Source organism: Lactuca virosa, chromosome 7 (assembly GCF_052849685.1).
Source record: "Lactuca virosa cultivar CGN04683 chromosome 7, Lactuca_virosa_CGN04683_v6, whole genome shotgun sequence".
Classification (NCBI taxonomy): domain Eukaryota; kingdom Viridiplantae; phylum Streptophyta; class Magnoliopsida; order Asterales; family Asteraceae; genus Lactuca; species Lactuca virosa.
This window is the reverse complement of record NC_136432.1, coordinates 95,495,531-95,506,153: the sequence shown is the minus strand read 5'-3', so window position 1 is coordinate 95,506,153 and position 10,623 is coordinate 95,495,531.

Sequence of the window (10,623 nt, the reverse complement as noted above, 5' to 3'; positions counted from 1 at the left end):
TGAAGCCATCGTCAGCAGGTATATACACTATTCAAACTAATAACTCACCATCAACTCATTCTTGGCTCCTTCATACACGATGTGGTTTTCACATATGTTTTCATTTGCTGGGGCTAAAAGAAAGTGAGGAGGTGGAGCATGGGAAGATGAATCTGATCACGGGCAATAGGCGATCTTCTTGTTACCAAGATTGGGACTTATCAGCTCGTGCTTATTAGTAACGTTAGGATTATTTTAACTGATTGTTGTTACTCGTCAGAAATAACATGAAACATTATTTTGGTTTCATGCATTGTTTAGACAAGGTTTTTGCTACTCTTTCGATGATTTGAATGGTTCAATTCTAGTTTATAAAAATGATGTTTTTATATTTGAAGCTTTACCTTGTAATGGTGTGTATGAAACTATGACATGTGTTGATAGCTTAGGCAACAATGTATTTCACATTGATTCGTCTAATGGTTTAGACAAAGCATGCTTGTGGCATTGTCGTCTTAGGCACACTGACAAGAAACGCATCGCCCAACTCCAAAAAGGATGCAGTTTTGGAATTGTTTGACCTAAGGACAAATGATGAATGTGAATCTTATATTTTGGGCAAAATGACAAAATCACATTTCACAGGATCTTGTGAAAGAGGTGAAGGTTTGTTGGATCTCATACACATAGATATGTATGGGCCCTTCAGATCCACCACTAGAGATGCTAATCAATTTTATGTAACATTTATAGATTACTATAATACATATGGTTATATCTACTTGATCAAACATAAATTAGAAACCTTTGAAAAGTTCAAAGAGTTTAAGCATGAAATCGAGAATCAATTAGGTAGGAAGATAAATATGCTATGACCTGATAGACAAGGAGAGTATCTTAGTATCGAGTTCCACGACTACCTCAAGGAATGTGGAATATTTTCACAATTGACTCCTCATAGAACACCATAACTTAATGGATTAGTTGAGAGGCGTAAGCGAACCTTGTTGGACATGGTTCGTTCCATGATGAGTTGAGCCACTCTTCCCATTTCCTTCTGGGGGTATGCCTTAGAGACACCCGCCCATATCCTCAATCTTGTCTTTACTAAAAACGTTGCCAAAACACCTCACGAGATGTGGACACGGAAAGTTCCCTTGTTAGCACATATCAAAGTCTGGGGTTGTGAAGCTTTCGTTAGATGAGAGACTCGTGACAATCTAAAAGCCAGAAGTGAGAGATATATTTTCATTGGCTACCCACAAAAGTCTTTTGGATATTTGTAACGTCCGCGTTTCTAGGCTAAGCATTAATATTGATGTAATAGTTTAGGTGAACCTTTGTAACTCGTTTTGAAATAATAAGAAGGTATTATTTGAGTATTATGTGTTTTATGCTTAATTGTGTGACTTAATTGAATTAAGAATAAAAATAAGCGTAAAAATGAAATGTTAGATAAACCCGATATTGATACATGAAGGCGTAGTAGTCGTGACGAGGTTTCCGAATATATAAAGAATGCCGAAATCCGAGTTACAACGAAGAAGTTATGACATGTCGAAGTTTCGCGACAGAACCGGCACAACGCTGAATGACGTAAAATATGAATTTAAGATAGAGCGATATTTAGCTTTAGTGATCTAAACGAAAGTCGTATAATACGTTAAACCGAGAGCATGCATAAGAAGAACGTCTAAATCTGACTTCGTATGAGGAAGTTATGATTTTTCTAAGTTTCAGCTTAGCAGTATGCAGCCCGAAGTTCGATTTTGAGATCGAGTGATTTCTAGCCGAAACAATCTAAAAGAGAATCAAATATCTCGTCAATAGTAGTGCAACGGTAAAAAGACAGACGAAAACGGACGTCGGATGAAGAAGTTATGAATTTCTAACGGAGTTTTCCTGTCCCGGCCTACTAAAAATAATATAATAAAAATAAAGTCAAAATTAGCCAACAGAGTCTAAACGAGAGTTGTAGAGCATAATCTCACCTACGCGTGGATATAAAGAATGTCGAAATCGGAGATCGTATGCGACAGTTATGATTTTCTGAAGTTCGAGGCGCGCATCCCAAAGGGGGAACGCCCCGCGTTCAATTGGGGAACGCCCCACGTTCGGAGCCCAGAGCCTGTAATGCCGAAATCCGAGTTACAACGAAGAAGTTATGACATGTCGAAGTTTCGCGACAGAACCGGCACAACGCTGAATGACGTAAAATATGAATTTAAGATAGAGCGATATTTAGCTTTAGTGATCTAAACGAAAGTCGTATAATACGTTAAACCGAGAGCATGCATAAGAAGAACGTCTAAATCTGACTTCGTATGAGGAAGTTATGATTTTTCTAAGTTTCAGCTTAGCAGTATGCAGCCCGAAGTTCGATTTTGAGATCGAGTGATTTCTAGCCGAAACAATCTAAAAGAGAATCAAATATCTCGTCAATAGTAGTGCAACGGTAAAAAGACAGACGAAAACGGACGTCGGATGAAGAAGTTATGAATTTCTAACGGAGTTTTCCTGTCCCGGCCTACTAAAAATAATATAATAAAAATAAAGTCAAAATTAGCCAACAGAGTCTAAACGAGAGTTGTAGAGCATAATCTCACCTACGCGTGGATATAAAGAATGTCGAAATCGGAGATCGTATGCGACAGTTATGATTTTCTGAAGTTCGAGGCGCGCATCCCAAAGGGGGAACGCCCCGCGTTCAATTGGGGAACGCCCCACGTTCGGAGCCCAGAGCCTGTCCCGTCGCCTGTCAAGTCCGAAGTTCGTAAGCAATGATGCACGGCGGAACGCGCTGTGTTTGTTCAGGGAACGCGCTGCGTTCGTTCAGGGAACGCGCTGCGTTCGGAGGGTCAGCCTCCCCCTATAAATAGAATGCAAGGTCTCCGGGATTTGTTGCTCATTTCTTCTCTCTCACTCCTTATTGCCTCGTTTTACATGAAAAGAAATACCCCCAAAGCCCCGGTATTATCCCGAGACCCGAAGCAAGTCCCGAAGCCCCGAGGATCCCGAGAAGTAAAGTTTCCGAGTCGAAGCTCTGCTTGCGAGAAGCCCGGTGTGTGAAGATCTTCTAGTTTCACCGAAGAACACTACTCTTAGAGCCGTAGTGTTGTCCGATCATCTTCTGATCAAGTGAGGGTATATTTGATATATAATGAAAATACATTTCTTTAAGAAATGCTTTGATAAAATTTATTTTATCATGTTTTGTTTTGGGGACAAATTTCCGCAACTCTTTTAAATCAATGGATTTACTCTGAAATTATTTTAAAAGCATAAATGAAACCGGTCTTTTCTGGCCGTGATTACCGGGATGTCACAATATTTGTTCTATAGGCCTAGTGAAAATGTGGTTTTTGTAGCACGAATAGGATTCTTTTGCGAGAGAGCTCATATGCGAAGAGGATAGTGCGAGCACAATTGACCTTGAAGAGATTCGAGAGTCAACCGATGAAGGAACCTTAGAAGACACTAGCACTTAACCAGAGGAAGAAATTCCAGTTAAGCCAATTGACAATTCATTACCTCTTCGTCGTTCTACTAGAGTTAGCTTGCCACCTCAAAATTATGGTTTCCATATAACTGCAGAAGGTGATACGTTTATCAGTGATCAAACACTGATAGATTTGGATGAGCCAACTAACTACAAGGAAGCAATGGCAGGCCCTGGAGCAGCGAAATGAAAAGAGGTAATGGACAGCAAGATCAAGTCCATGTATGACAACCAAGTTTGGAATTTGGTTGAGCAACAACCTGGTCGAAAGACAGTTGGTTGCAAATGGATCTTCAAGAAGAACACCGACATGGATGGAAATGTGCACACTTTCAAGGCACGACTAGTTGTGAAGGGCTTTACTCAAACCCAAGGAGTTTACTATGATGAGACCTTCTCACCAGTGGCTAAGATAAAATCTATTAGGATAATGCTCACCATAGCTTCCTTTCATGATTATGAAATTTGGCCAATGGATGTCAAAACCGCTTTCCTTTATGGGAAGTTGGCTGAGGATGTTTACATGAGTCAGCCAGAGGGTTTTGTTGATGCAAAGTTTTCCAACAGAGTGTGCAAGCTTGATAAATCCATCTATGGATTGAAACAAGCATCGCGTAGCTGAAATCTTTGCTTCCATGAGAAAGTCAAATAATATGGTCTCTCTAAGAGCGAGGATGAGTCTTGTGTGTATGTCAAAGCTAGTGGGAGTATTGTAACTTTTCTAGTGTTGTATGTTGATGACATACTACTCATGGGAAACGACATTCCAACCTTGCAAGAAGTAAAATCTTGGCTTGGAAAGTGTTTCGCTATGAAGGATCTAGGAGAGACAGCCTATATTCTCGACATAAGAATTTTGAGAGATAGAAAGAATAGACTAATTGGACTTAGTCAAAGTACATACTTGGATAAAGTACTAAAACAATTTAGTATGGAAAATTCCAAGAAAGTAGAGTTGCCTATTCAGAGGAATACCAAATTAAGTAAGACTCAAAGCCCAAGTACGAATGAAGAGATAGCTGATATGAGTCGAGTCCCTTATGCTTTGGTTGTAGGATCGATAATGTATGTTATGACATGTACTCTCCCTGATGTGTCATTTGCTTTAAGCATGGTCAATTGCTATCAGGGAAATCCTGGAAGAGCTCATTGGATAGTAGTTAAGAACATTCTCAAGTATTTGCAAAGGACAAAGGACATGGTTCTAGTACTTGGTGGCAGTGATACATTGAGAGTGACTGGGTATAGTCACACCAACTTTCAAACAGGTTGAGACAACTTTCGTTCTCAATCTGGATGGCTATTTACTTTAAATGGAGGAGCAGTTACTTGGAAAAGTTCCAAGCAAGACACAGTGGCTTATTCTACCTGTGAATCAGAGTACATAGAGACAAGTGAAGCATCAAAGGAAGCAACATGATTGAAGAACTTCATCAGATATCTTGGAGTTGTTCCAACCATTGAGGAGCAACTGGAACTTTTCTACAATAATGAAGCAGCGGTTTCTTTAACCAAAGAACCGAGAGATCACGACAAATCAAAACATATCGACTGAAAATACCATTATATCAGACATAGAGTTGAAGAAGGTCATCTCATAGTGAAAAGAGTCTCGTCAGAAGATAATCCTGCAGATCCTCTCACAAAGGCTCTGAGTAGAATTAAGCATTGGCAACATGCTAGGAGCATTGGATTGAAAGATGACATTAGTTTTAGTAGTTAGATGATTAGTTTGAAACTTGTAACAAAATAAATGTAATTGACTTTTGGTGATTAAATAATAGAGATTATTTATGAGTTTGTTTACTGCATTTGTCAATTATTTATTCTTGTGTTTCGTTTTTCATGTTTTACTTCCCAAATAATTTATTTATTTAAATTCCACAGTCGTTCATATTTTGGGAAGTAAGTAGTGAATTAAGACTGTCATGAATTGGATTGTAGATTGTCTAAGGAGGTTAGACATAGCAATTGTCTTGCTACAACATTCATGAGTACTTAGAAATGGAGATTTAAGTATTGGATAAACCCACGCTCACAGAATTACTTCATGGATTATATCACGAGTAATTCTGAGATGTTAATATCTTATAATCTTCAAACAGAGATATATGAGTTGTAATTTACAAGTCGGTTGTGCATTGATGTTGCGTAAACGCATCAGTAACATGATGTTATAAAATGTGGTATCATGTATGATTTTGTGAGTAAAGGATACAAGCATATAAGTCAAAGTTTATTCGTTCCTTTTGCCCTAACGGGAAAAGAGATATATGTGGGGAGTTCGGTGATTTGGTGCTGACTTATAGTGTTGAGCCCAGCCAAGACTCAATTGATGTGTTCAATTTGATGTCTTATGTCGTCATCGTAAATCAGGAAACCTGGAAACAAAATTTGGACAATGATATTGAGTCTAATCCATGTCTCATGTCTATACGATATCTAGTAGAATGGAGGAATAATTGATCACTTATCTAAGGACCTATATATGTTTAAATTAGAGTTGACAGTTGCTTCAGAAAGCACACTTTGTTGTTTAATTTGGAAGTTGTAATTTATTTATAGACTTATCCAAGTGAGAGACTGTTGGATTAGGTGTCTAATCCATTAACTAAATTATTATAAACTTAAATTATTAGCAAAGTGCTTTTGGGTTGCCCTCAAACCTAGTAATAGAATAGAATGCTATTTGGAGAGAGAAACTAATTTATTAATTTATTACATGATTAATAAATTAATTAGAAATCAAAATAAATAATTTATTAATATGTTTTAAGAAAAATATATTAATTAGAAATTATATTGTTTAATTATAAATTAATCAGAAATCAATTGGAATTAATTTTAGGATTAACAGGAATAATTAAAAGTGGAAGGACTAAAGGTGACAATGTTCAAAAGTTGAGGATTGGGAAAATTCTAGAACCTCCTAGGGTTGGAAGAAATCTAGGAAGAGTTCTTGATAGTTTATAGAGCCTTTCTTGGGCTCTAAGGAAACTTTGGGGGAAAGAAAAGGAATAAGGCTTATCTAAGGATATCTGCCTTATCCAAGCCCCTCTTGTCACCTATATAAAGGGTCCTTAAGCCTCATATTTTCGAATCTCATTCTAAGGAACCCTAGAGCCGAAAATCCTCTCCCCTTTTCTCTCTCTTCAATAGCCTCCAACTTCTAGTGTTTAGGTGTGAGCCATCAGAGGCACGAGATTTCTATTGCTGGCTTTTTGTGTAACATCCATAAAATCTATGAAAATTTAAACTTTTAAAACCAACCAAAAACATAAATTGTTTACAACATAGTTTTCAAAATATGTTCCAATCAGAGTTTTCCCAAAAATCATAAGTCCAAAACATGAGGATGTTTACCGCCACGCCTTCGCCTTCTCGCGATCCTCTAAAGTACCTGAACCACAACCCAAAACTATAAGCCAATGCTTAGTCAGCTTTCCCCCAAATTACCAACACATAATACATATAACAATAACAAACATCATTCATACAGAGCCTTCAACATGACTGGACCGCCGTGCAGGACTTCAGCCTATCTGGACCGCTCACAGGTCCTTCAGCATGACTGGACCACCTCGCAGGCCTTCAACCTATCTGGACCGTCCTCTGGGACTTCGGTCTGACTGGACTGCCTCGCAGGGCCTACAGTCTATCCGGTCCGCCCTGGGTATCTTGGCCTACAGCACAAAGAAGGACCGCCTCAACCCAACCAACCACAACATGTCGACATACACATAACTAATAAACATATAACCATGCATCAGACAAACATGCAGATTTACAGATCACTACCGCATGCTAACATCCTATCTACCAGGATACAGATTTAAAAGATCACCACAATACACAATCATACGATAAACCAGGATAACAATCCAAAGGGTCGGCCTTGGTGCCTTCGACCCGTAAGTGTAGTGAGGAAAACTCACCTTGCAAATTTGAACAGCTAGCTGAAAAGAATATTGCTCCACGAGTCCACTCTATAGATCACCTATACACATGGAAAGACCCAACCTTAGGCTTCGCAACAAATACCAAAATTACCCGTAGGGTCAACCTAGGTCAATAGTCAATGGAAAGTCAATGGTCAACAAAAAGTCATTCCAGCTGAGTATGCCCAGCGTACTCAGCCTCTACGCCCCGCGTATTCCGCCTTGACCAAAAAGCGGGCAACTGACCATCTACGCCCATCGTACACCTTGGTACGCCCAACGTACAATGTGACCATGCAAACCTCCGTTAAGCTTTTAATACATCAAGTCCAAATGTCCGAATTCAGATCTAATCCTAAAAAGGTGTCCCAAACCATAAAGTTTCCAACTTTATGGTTATGCATGCCTTAATAAGTCCTTAAACCCAAAACCCTAGTTTGTTTTAACCACTTAAGACCTTTATAACATGCATGAAACCACTAAATGGGCCACGATAACATTTTTACAACCTAAAACACCTCAAATCTTCTAAAAGGACAAATCCTTTGGTCTTAGAGTAGCTCAAACTCATCAAGGCCAAGAAAAGGGACTTAAGAACATAAAACTTCCCATGGCAAGATCTTAAGGAAATACAAGTAAAGGTTAGAGCTTTATACCTTCTGGAGCTTCCCAAGGAGGCAAGGATCTCATATCTACAAGCTAGCTTCCAGACCAATGCTCCTCAATGAACCTTCTTCTTTCTTCTACACACCAAGAGCACACACTTAAGCTCAAAACAAACACTCAAGGGCTAGGGTTTCTTAAAAACATCACAAGGAGAAGGTAGGCTGAAAAGGTGAGGGAAATGTGCCTATAAGGATGATTATATAGGGGCTTACCCTAAAAATTTAGGGTTTCCACACCTGGAGAGTACACCCTGCGTACATTGATGTACGCCTAGCGTACTCCCACTTCTCCAAAATTACAACTTTGCCACTAGGGCTTCCAATGGGCACTTCCTTCTACTTAGGGACCGAAATGCAATATAAAAATATTCTAAGGTTGATTTTAAAAGTACTTGAACACCAGGATCTTACAATTCTCCCCCACTTGATCTAGACTTCGTCCTCGAAGTCTGTTGTGGTGAATAGCTCTGGATAATGTTCCCGCATCTCGGCCTCGGCTCCTAGGTCCACTCGGAGCCCTTCCGGTGCTTCCACTGTACCATTACCAAAGGTATTTCCTTGTTACACAAAACCTTCATCTTCCTTTCCAGGATAGCTACTAACTTCTCGACATAATTTAGGCGCTCATCGATCTAAATATCATCCAACGAAACCAGTGCATCCCCATCCAATACGCACTTTCGAAACTACGAAACATGGAAAGTGTTGTGAATCTGACTGAGCTCCTCAGGAAGATCCAATCTGTAAGCAACCTTGCCAACCTTGGTAATTACCCGAAAAGGCCCAATATATCGGGGGCCCAACTTCCCCCTCTTCCTGAAGCGTATCACACCTTTCCAAGGTGAGACCTTCAGTAATACCATATCGCCGACCTGAAATTCCAACTCGGATCGGCGTCGGTCGGCATAGCTCTTTTGCTGACTCTGAGCGGTCTGCAGTCTGACTGATCTGCTGAATCAGATCTGTGGTCTGAAGGACCACTTCGGTCTGCCCTATAACCTTGTGCCCACCTTGCCCCAACAAACCGGGGTACGACATCTCCGCCCATACAAGATCCCGAAAGACGAAGCACCAATGTTGGAGTGATAATTGTTGTTGTAGGAAAACTCCGCAAGAGGCAGGTAGGAGTCCCAGCTCCCACCAAAATCGATAACACATGCCCGCAATATATCCTCAAGGGCATGTATCGTCCGCTCACTATGGTCGTTGGTCTATGGACGATAAGCAGTGCTGAAGTGCAACCTCGTGCCCAGTTCCTCATGGAATTTCCGCCAAAAACGGGAGGTGAACCGAACATTACGGTCTGAAACAATGGAGACCGAAACCCTATGGCGAGCAACGATCTCATGGACATACACATCGGCCAGCTTCTCAGCCGAAGAACTCTCCCGGATCGCCAAAAAGTGGGCATTCTTGGTCAATCGATCAACGATGACCTAGATAGCATCAAACCCCTTTGCCGTTTTCGGCAATTTGGTGATAAAATCCATCGAAATTTGCTCCCATTTCCACATGGTAACCTCCATAGGATGCAGCTTTCCATGTGGCCTCTAATGCTCATCCTTGACCATCCTGCATGTCATGCATCTCTCCACATACCAGGCTATCTCTCTCTTCATACACGGCCACCAATAACTCAATCTCAAATCCCGATACATCTTGGTGGCCCCCGGATGAATAGAAAAACAAAGACTTATGGGCCTCCTCTAACACAATCTGTCTGACCCCACCAGACATTGGAACCCAGACCCATCCACTCGGGTCAACAACCCACGACTATCTGTGACAAATTTTCCAATCTCACCCATGATCCTCTCTTTCTTCCAATTTTCTTCCCGAACACCCTCGGCCTGAGCGTCCCTGATCAATACCAAAAGCAGGGAATCAACAGAGATCCTCATACACATCTCCTTATCCGAAGATCCAACCAACTTGCGGCTCAAAACGTCTGCCACCACATTAACTTTACCCGGATTGTTAAGGATCCCGCAGTCATAATCCTTGACTACGTCCAGCCACATGCGCTACCTCATGTTCAGGTTCAGCTGGTCCATAATATGCCTCAGACTCTTGTGATCCATGTAGATAGTACAATGGACCCCATACAAATAGTGTCTTCAAATCTCGAGAGAAAAAACCATTGCCCCAACTCTAGATCATGGGTGGGATATTGCGTCTCGTGCGGCTTCAGCTGCCGTGAAGCATAAGAAATCACATGCCCTCTCTGCATGAGGACTGCCCCCAAGCCTGTGATGGAAGCATCACAGAATACAACGAAATCCTCAATTCCCTCCGGGAGGGTCAATATCGGGGCCTCACATAATATATGCCGAAGAGTCTCAAATGCCGACTGCTGCTTAGGGCCTCATCAGAAATCCACCCCTTCCTCGTCAGAAGAGTGAGGGGTACTGCAATCTTGGACAAATCCTGAATAAATCTTTGATAGTACCCTATCAAACCTAGGAAACTCCTGATATCTGAGGGAGATTTCAGAACCTCCCACTGCATCACGGCCTCGATCTTGGCCGAATCGACCAAAATC